The sequence below is a fragment of the Scardinius erythrophthalmus genome, assembly GCF_964197995.2.
Source record: "Scardinius erythrophthalmus genome assembly, chromosome: 4".
Classification (NCBI taxonomy): domain Eukaryota; kingdom Metazoa; phylum Chordata; class Actinopteri; order Cypriniformes; family Leuciscidae; genus Scardinius; species Scardinius erythrophthalmus.
Genome location: NC_138224.1, coordinates 3,789,889 through 3,800,490, shown reverse-complemented (window position 1 = coordinate 3,800,490; position 10,602 = coordinate 3,789,889).

Here is a 10,602-nt window from a genome sequence, read left to right as displayed (position 1 = left end):
CTGAGACTTCAACCCTGCTGCTCGCTTTCCGGCTGACAGTAAGAGGAGCTGACATATACCCACAGTTTTTAAAAATTAATGCAATGACAGAGACACAGTTAACCCATCAGTAGCTGTATCTGTGTACACACACACACACACACACACACACACACACACACACACACACACACACACACACAGTAACTTAGTGACAGAGTTACATAACCAAAAGCAGCCCGTGGAGGCAAGGACAGGTGTTCACCCACTAGACCTAGAAATAGGTGCAAAACACCTGAGCAAAACTGGCTGGTTTAGATTAGCCTCATACTTCAGGTTAGTGATTTGAACAAATAAGACATGTTAAAAACTTACCTTAATTTTTTTTTTATATAAAAACTATATAGACATTAATAAAAAATTATAAAAACTATATATACATTTGAAAAAGCAGCAAAAAAAAAAATGCAAAACCAAAAATTAAAAAAAAAAAAAACATTTCAAACTATTATCTTTCACATTGTTTTTGCTGCAGTAAAATATCATAGAGATTTGAGGGTGTCATATATTAAGTATTCCTTTGATCAAATGTTCTAATCTTGATTTACACACACACACACAGACATATATATATATAGTATATATATACACACTAGATTTTGAATTTTTCTGAAGCGCCACACATTGTCTTCCGAAAACGTAAATATGTTGCATGAAAATTAAAAACAAATGACAAAATAAATAAAGCATTATGGCAACAACTTTTGCAATTTCAAGTGCCATATAGTAAACATGAAGAAAAAAAAAACAGATTAAAATAAAAATGTACATAAATCATTGGGTTAAAGGAATGCATGCATAATATTTAAAGAAGATGCATGATATAAACAATTAGCAGTGATATTCTCTATATACGTCCAGAGATGTTTTATGACCCAAGCATGAGCACTACATGTTCTATATGCTGATGCTGATGGTTGATTTGCACTGTACTGTACTGTACATGACCTGGTTGTGGGTCAAATATTTGACCACAAGGTATTTGCAGAATGAAGCACATGAGGTACAATAATATCAGACTCAGCAGAACCCCTGTGTTCGATCTGTCACTGTCACATGACCCTCACTGCAACGTAATCCAGCGGTCTCCCGGCACAGGACATTTAAAGATCAGCGTCTTCCACAGCAACCAAAACATGGGACACAGAGCGCCACTGCAAAAACACGACAGGATGGTCTCCATCATCCACCCCCTTCTGAAAAGCTTTCAGGGGATTTTATTGCACTGCAAGTGGGAGGTGTGGAAGTGCTGCACTCATGCATCTGCAAAGAAGCAAAACGAGAAAGATGGCATGCATGTGCCCTCCAAAAAAGATCTAGAGCGTAAACAGGATTCCCCCCGCCAGACGGGACCATGGGATAATCTTAGTACATTTGGAGGACTGTGGTACTGCGCCATCACCATGGCAACATGCCCGTCCTGTCGAGCCAGAGGAGAGATGAGGAAACACACCACTGTTACAGAGGCTATAAGAGCCGATTGGACACAGTTCAAATATACCTTGCTATTTTGAGAGGCCAAATCTTTTACATGTGGAATACATTTATCTGGTTAGTCAGTGTCATTAATGTGACTCTAGCAGCATCTGTTCACCACTGCAACTCCAGAGGAGGAGATGCCGTGTCTCTGTTTGACTGAAGCATTCCTCCCTTGGGATTTACCACCAAAATATAACCTGCAAAGTGCGCCATTTTTGACTGCTACAAATTTGTTACAAAAAAATTATGAGTGCAAGAGCATGCAAACATACAGCGCAAATCAAAAGTTTGGAATCATAATGATTTTTCTACATTCGATTTGAACATATTTTAAATATAATATATTGTAAAGTGTAACTTATTCCCGTGATCAAAGCTGAGTTTTCAGCATCATTACTCCAGTCTTCAGTGTCACACGATCCTTCAGAAATCAGTCTAATATGATGATTTGATGCTGAATTATTATGGCCACTAAATTATTAATAATGGTTCTTATTGTTATCAGTGCTGAATACAGTTTCTCTACTTAATATTTTTGTGATAATCATGTTCTTTGATGAATGGAAAGTTCAAAAGAACAGTGTTCATTTGAAATAGAAATCTTTTGCAACATTATTAATGCGTTTACTGTCACTTTTGATCATTTTAATGTGTCCTTGCTGAATAAAAGTATGATGGATGGGTGGATGGATAGATATAGATGGAGAGATATAGAAAAATAGATATAGACAGACACAGACATACAGAGACATAGATAGATCCATGGATGGATGGATGGATGGATGGATTTGTGATCATATAAAAGTATTCATTTCTTTACCCAAAAATGACCCCAAATGTTTGAATTAAAGTATCAGGTTTTCCAGGTAAAATGTTTTCAACATGATGGATGAATAGATGAGATGGACAGATACATAGATAGATTAACCCTCCTAATGCATTAAAAAATATATAATACACCTTTTGTATTCCCGGTGGAACGTAAGCTTATAACACAGACATAACTTAACATTTTTCAATTAAAACCATATAACTTCTCGTTAATGAGTGAATGCACAAAAGTTTGAAAGTGTGGGCCTTTCCTCCTTGACTTTCTCAAGTGGATAAATGAGGTAAACAGTGTGTGCTGGAACAGAGGCGAGGGTTCGGGACGGGTGTATGTATTTCTGCAGTCTCAGATGGTGTTTCCCCTGTAGAAGCTGCTGTTAGATGTCAAACCGCCACACCAGCCAGAACCTCCTCATCACTTATTCATGCAGATTTCGTTTTTGCACTCTCACACTCTTCTTGCTCTGCCAGTAGAAGTTTCTGCGCCACAGAAACTGACCTCATACACACTTACTAACTTCCTTTTTTCGTATAAGACACCATTACTGTTTTAAAGACTGATAGTTCTAACAGTCAGTAAGTGTTATAATTAACTAAAGCTGAAACCACAAATAAAATAAATACAGTTTAATGGTGTGGGAGGTCTGTTCTGTTCATAAGCAATCATATATACCACACTAAATCTGCTTGACAAACACAGATGTATTTGAAGAGGCAGCTCACAGAGCTCATACGCAGCGGCCATATGGAGCTCTCTGTCAGCATCAGCATGAAAGAGCTGCATCACCGTTCAAAGAGTCCTTCACACTTTTGTTCGTCATGAATAATTCCTTTAGCCCACAGTCCACATTGAATTAACACATTTCTGTGGTGTCAATTATGGACTAATTAATAGACTGATAATCGTTTTCTGCACAGCATGCTAATGTCAAATGTGTAGCTACTTGAATGACTGTTGGGAACAATATCATCAAAATCAATGGATCAAGTGGAAACACAATCATACCCGAAAACTGAACAAAAATGACCTTTAAAATATGCAATTTTGGCGATTAATACTGTAGGTTTTGAAGATGAGGGGATTGTGAGTAGGCTAGGCCGTTTTTACTTTTTTATTTATTTATTTTTAAACTTTTCCTTTATCATATTGCAAATGTATAGGCTAATAGTTTACTTCTTTATGATTGAGAAAATATTGTTCCTCGTTATTTCGAACTACAGAAATCGAGACCTTGACGCGATCGCAACGTCCGAATCGCGAACGAATCCTCCGAGTCGATTTTTATTGGCGAATCTTTTAGATCGGTTCACACAACGCACTGAACGATTCATTCGCGAACGGGAATGATCCGATTGCAGCTGCTATCGAGTGAACAACTCACTGATTCAGTGATCCGTTGGAGAATCGGTGAACTGGCTCAAAAATGAGAACAAAACCAGGAGAAACACGAGGCAAAGTGCTTGAATGTTGGGACGATTTGATTGTGAGTTACTAAGATGGAATTTTAGTAGTGTTTATTGTGGATGAAAATCATATTTTTGTTGACAAGTTTGTGATTAAGTCTGTGGTATTAAAAGGTATTTTGATCAGAAGGATGGAGCATCTGCTAAAAAATGAAATTAATATTGAAATATGATACATTAAATGATAAAACACTGCAAAAAATTCACTAGCTCACTAGCATATAGCCAGAGCCATATAGAGATGGCTCTCTATATGGTTATATAAGCTCAAAGACAGCAACTAATGTTAAATGCCACAAAACTCTCATTTTGATATCATGAGTCTTCAAGCTTGATTTAATCAACAAGCCGTAACAGTTTGAGCATGCTAAAGAACAAATGTATTCAGATTTAGTTTCTTTTTTGTTTTAGGTGGGCATAATGTGCAATATTGTGGGTTTTATGCGAGCTCCCCATGGAGATTCGCTCTCTCTTGCCATCTTGTCTGTGCCAGCCAGAATCTGCCTCTTCTGTGGATCTCTCTTTATTTCTTTGTGTCTTTCTGGCTCACCCACTCTCTCTCCATTCCTTAGCAAAAGGCGGGGGAGAGACGAATGTGAAGTGACACAGGAGAACGCTTTGCTGTCCTTCAAGTCTCCGTGTGTCCTCTGAAGAGCTGAAGGTACAGCGAGTCACTGTCAGCAGCCAAATGAACAAGCCAGGTTGTTCTGTCACACTAATTCACTCACCGAACACAAAAAAGCCCAGCATGCAACTCAAAAAGAGAGAGATTACATGACTGATTCACAAGACGAGGGACTCTTTCTGGATCTTGAGTCATTTTGGCTCACGTTGACAAATTTGAACACGAGTATTGCTCAACTAAAGGTTGCCGTCTCAAGATACGACTCAGATCTCTTAACCTTACAAAGCCTTCTGTGTCATATTTGATGCACACATTTCTAAGGCCTCTAAATGATCAACATGACCAAAGCTTTGCAGATAAACCCATTGCACACAATCTTACATGCCTTCTGGCGTCTGATTGATAGTTTATATATATTTTTTATCAAGTAAAAGGCCCTTAGTGTGATTGATTGTACAAATGTACAACCCTCAACTCGCGGTTCACAAGTCTTTTTTTGCTGTGAAATCTTTACTGACTTTTATATATATATAGACTTTTATTATAATTTTTTTTTCACATGTGGATCAAATATGATCATTTGGTTTTTGTGGAAGGTTTATTTGTTCATCTCTCAATCATTATTGCATTGCATTATATGTTTTAAAACTACAGAGCTTTGATCATAAATCTTAAATATAATTTTAAGATATTGGCAGATATAGCAGTGACGACTGATATTTATATGCATTTTATGTCAGTACTCTGTTATACTGCTATAAAGATCTCATTGAGTTACATTACAAGCTATCAGAATTTCATCGTACTTTCCGGCCATATAAATAACAGCATCTGCAGCAAATTGCATGTTTTATTATAGGCCTTAGAAAAAAATTTAGGTGTTTTTCCTCGAGTTTGAGCTCCATATTCTCACTATATCACATAAAAGCCTGATGTATCAAATATGATACTCAACATAACACACATATGCAAACTTTAGGTTCAATAAGCTTCTAAAAAATGTATTATTATCTCATATGTCAAGCTTTGCACTGTTGAATGAGGAATCATTCATGTCTTTTGCACACAGTTTTAATACTATACTATAATAACCCTAAGCTAAAAGCTTCTGGAAATTAGATGAGGCTGACAGGGATAATTGAGCATGACTGAATCAAAAGTGGTTTAGTCACCTCCATGTTATTAAATTGACCAAAATGGAGGATGCTTCACATCCTCCTCTCATTTCTATGAGTACGAAACCGCATTTGGCGGCTAATAATGACCTCATTCGCTATTTATAACCATCACAAGAGCCCAGCGCAGTCAGATATATGTTTAATAACCACAGACTGAAGTATATGCGTGTGTGCACACGCTGCAGAGCGCTATTGTGACAGACGTCCGTGTTAATGCTCTTTTAATCCCTGAGCTGAAAGAGAGCTCGGCTGCAGCACTTCTTTTATCTGCTGCGATTCCAGCTGGGATAAAAACTGTGCTGAGCCAGCGCTCTCTCTGCCAGCGCTCACCCTCACCCCTGTTTAAGAGACGTGGCTGTGCGGAGGACTCTATTCAGTGTCAGAAACAGAAGAGGTCAGACCTGGTGACCTGGATCTCTGACTGCCACACATGTTGGTGGGTTGCAGGTCTGTTCTGAAATGATGCAACTAACCCTAAAAACACATGACATATAGTCAGAATTGTTTTCGTTTAATATGGAACAGTTCATTTAACCTTAAGGCTTTGTGTTTAGAGAGTTTCTATATGCGTGTTCTTGGTGAGTTTCATATTTGAAACATCTGGGGCCGGTTTCACAAAGCTATTTTAGACCGGTCTATAGTGTTAGACAAGTCTAAAGTTTGCTCATAAACTAGTCTAATGCAAGTTAGACTGTTTCACAAAAATAAAGACTGACTTAATTTAGACCAAAAAAATTAGACACCTTACCCCCAGGCTAACTTAGGTCTATGTAACCTTGGCAACCAGCAGTAACAATCAGTTAGATTACAAACAGCCAAAAGAAAAGGGAAAATGGCTCATAATTTAAACATTTCTTCTTGTTACTACATTCTCCGCTAAATTTCCCAAGTAAAACATCCTTGTAACTGTTATACTCCTCCAACAAACACATATTTTCCGCTGGGGTAAACTGCACTGAGCGGTTGAATGCGCTTACTCGATCCGCCATGTTTTTTGTTTTGAAAAGTGTCTTATTTTACCCAGAATGCATTGCAGTGTAGTCCTACTTAGGATAGTCAGAGTCTTAAGTGCTTTGTGCAACGGTCTGGTTTAGATGTCTATCTAAAATCTGACTATCTACTATATCTAAGCCATAGTCAAAGTCTATCTTTGTGAAATCAGCCCCAGGCTTTTATGGCTTGTGGAGAAAAATGGTGAAAAATGCCTTTAATTTAATTTAAAAATATGCAATTTGGTTGTCAGGAATGGCTGTAGTGAAGAAATGACGAAAGGAGTGCGGAACAAAAACAGTCTTTAGTAAATCCAAAACAAAACACAAGGATAACGTAACACAACCACATTAAAGTCTTTGCACACTGAGTCCGAAATTGTCGTATGCGTTTTTTTCGTATTCGTCATTCGGTGGCTGTGAATTGTCAAAATGCTTGTTACAGATGCGAAAAACGCAGAAAATCGAACCCGATCCAATTTTTTTTTATGACAGATGAAAGTTTCAGAGGGAGTGTGTAAACGTGCCGTATTTATTTTTTAACGTTCGAACATTTCGTACTCAGTGTGCAAGGAGCTTATACACTGATGATAGCGGATACAGAACTAAAGAAACACAGGTGAACATAATCACAGTGAACGAGAGCAGGTGTGTGGAAATTAACAACTATGGAGACTAACTAGGGAACGCAGTAGAACAGGGAACAGAATGAACACAAAACCAAAACACAACAAACACGTTACATTGCTGCAGATGCTGATATTTATATGGCCGGAAAGTAAGATGAAATTCTTGTAATGTAAATCAATGAGATATTTATAGCAGTATAGACCTTATGTAGCTCCGCCCCTTTTCAGCGCTGCGCTCATTGTCTTTTGACTTCCGGTCTGTATTTTCACAGCGATTCTGCGTGTTTATTAATGAACGGCTCGTTTTAAAATATTCACGGTCGACTGACATTTAAGTCATCTGATTTAAACATCACAGTCCTCATGATAACTTTCGTTAACTATACATTAATACATGGACAGCAATGCCATAGAAATATAGAGCTGGTAAGTCCCGCCCCTTCCGCTAACCCCACTGGACCTCTAGATTGAAAAATCGTCAATGCAAGTGAATGTGAGAAAATAATTGTTTTCTGGTCCCGTTTGAATTTTGCCATGAATGTGAACATATGTTGTCTGTGAATTTTTAATATAATTTTTCGTGTGAAGAATGCTACAATTTAGCGGGTAGAAGTTTGATACGGTTAGACTTTGTGTGAGAGCACTTTGTGGACTACAACTCTTCGCTGCTTTCGACGTGTTTGAAACGTCAACACCACTCGCACACGGACACTAGCTCACGGATCCCGCTAAACATGGCTGTGTCTTTGGTGCACTTCACCGCCTTCTTTCAGGGAGAGGACAAAATCGTTGAGGTTAGTGAAAACCACGGGTAAGTCAACTTTATGGGGTGACGTCACATAGGCGACATGTAGTCTTTCTCGTTATGTCTTTTCCACAACTGCTAGCCGAAGAATCATACCATATACTGTCAAACTAATAACATGAAAAGTTATATAAAAAATTCACAGACAACATGTTCACACTCCATTACCAGCTCTATACTCTATACAGAGCGACCGCAAAAACGGAAGTTAAAAGACAATATTCTAAAGATGGCGGCGCCCTCGTTTTATAACAGACTACTGACATAAAAAAATCATATAAAAATCAGTCGCCACTGCTATATCTGCCAATAATAAGGGGGCGTTTACACGACACTTTTTTTTTCAAAAAAAAAAAAAAAAACATAAAATATTGTGTGCGTTTTTGGTCGTACATTTACACGAGTGTTTTACAAGGTGTTTTGAGGGTCTGAAAACACAAACCTTTGAAAACGGGTTTCAAAGTGCAGGTTTTAAAATACAAAAAAAACCGCGAATTTGTGAAACTGTGACATCATGCGCATATATATGATGTGTTCAGTCTGTGGGCATGTAGTGACTGCGCCATCTACTGGCCTGGCAGCAGAATACAGCGTTTTTAGTCGTTTCATCATGATAATGTTATCGTCTGTACGCGTATAACGCAAGAGGAAACACTTTTCTGTTTTAATACATCGTTCTCATGTAAACGTTTATATTTAGATACTTAGAATCAAAGCTCTGTCATTTTAAAACATAATTCAGTGCGATATAATGATGATTGAGGGATGAACAAATAAACCTTCCTCAGAAGCCTGATGGAAATGATAAAATGATATTTTTTCATGTCAAAATGTGTTAAATAACCAAGTACAAAAATAAACAGACTGATCAACTTTTAAGTCATGTTTAGACTGTGCATCCTGTACAAAATAATCCAATTAAGACTCGACTGTCTGTCATCCCATATATGAGGCTGACTAAATGAAATTTCACAGCAATTTGCAATGAGAATATACATTTATATATAATTTTTTTTAAAGATTGAATTTTTTATAATGTGTGAGCCAAAGTGTGTTTTGTGCTGGTGAGAGCATGTTTTCCTGGTCTTGAGAGGATGCATCAGCATTTGTGAGTGTGTGCGTTTGGTTATAGTTAGTGATTATATAACAACTTTAAAAGGTGTAAGTGCGTGCTACAATTTCTCTCAATCAAAGTGCATTCAGTGCAATATTATACATAGAAAAGCATGATTTTTATAAGTACAAAATTTCTATTTCGATTTGGAACTCCCAAAAGATTATCATATAAAATGTGTGATATAAAATGACTGGTGTGTATACGCATCTGTTATGTAAAAAGCATATGACAGAAGTTGCAGGGCTGCATGTAGTTGTGTGTGTGTGTGTGTGTGTGATGATTACATAATGACACTTCTGCATGTCTCTCTCCCAGCACGTGCATGCGTCTGCGGACAAGCTGTTTCGGTCTGTTTCAAGTCTGCGTGTCCTGCAGGATTAGACCAAAGCCTCAACATCTCGAGATGCTGTCGGAGACGGTCTCTTAGCAACGGTGGCACCGGAGACAATGAGTCGAGAGCTCCAAATATGGATGCGAAGGAAATCCATTTATTGGACTGGCAAAGATTTAGAGATGACAGACTCACGGGGGTTCGGCGTGACAGCGGAGATCAACCCAACCCGAATTTCGGTGCCACGTCTCTCGCCTCGCTATTAATAATTGAGTGAAGATTAACTTTCAGGTCTGAGGAAAAGCTCAGCGCTCTTATTTCACACATTTACGTCAGCCTGATCAAGCAAACACACTGATTTTGCACAAACTGAGGTGTGTTTTTACAGTCACTCACCAGTGACATACAAGCTCAGCTTGTAGCAGAAGTGGATCCAGCACTTATTCTGCAGCATTAATGCTCAGCTCTCATCCCAGTGATCCCACATTTAGATCTACTGCTGCATTGTGGGATTTCATCTTCTGATGGAACGCTCTAAATATCCAAGGAAGCATCCGAACCCAAAATAAATGACTTTTATTAAGAGGAAGAGCGCCGTTTCATCTCCATCATGGGTTTGATCCCTCTGAGATGTCAGATATGAGTGAACGAGATCAGTCTGAGCTGAGACTGTCACCTGTGTTTCACACGTTCACTTACACATCGGTCTGAAAGTCCCTCGGTGTCTAAATCAGGAATCCACTTCACGCATTTCAGGCTTTGTGAGGACAATAGAGTCAGAATGAACAGCGTGATTCATTCTTTGTGCTTGTTTATCAAGGGCCATTCGATGAACAACACTCACATTTCCAACCCAGTAATTATTCTTGTGGTTATGAGAAAGTACAAAAAGGATCCTATGACATCATTACCATGTGAAGTCACCAGGGTTATGACATCATCACCATGTGAAGTCACCAGGGTTACGATACCCTGGTAATCCAGAGTTCTCGCGAGCGCACAAGTTGAATTTGCTCAGCGAGTTACTCTGGCGTCGAGTAATGATGCTCATTACATATGCCCCTCGATCTGAGCTGCACCAATCACAGCGGGTTATCTGATATAGGCGGGCCAGAGGC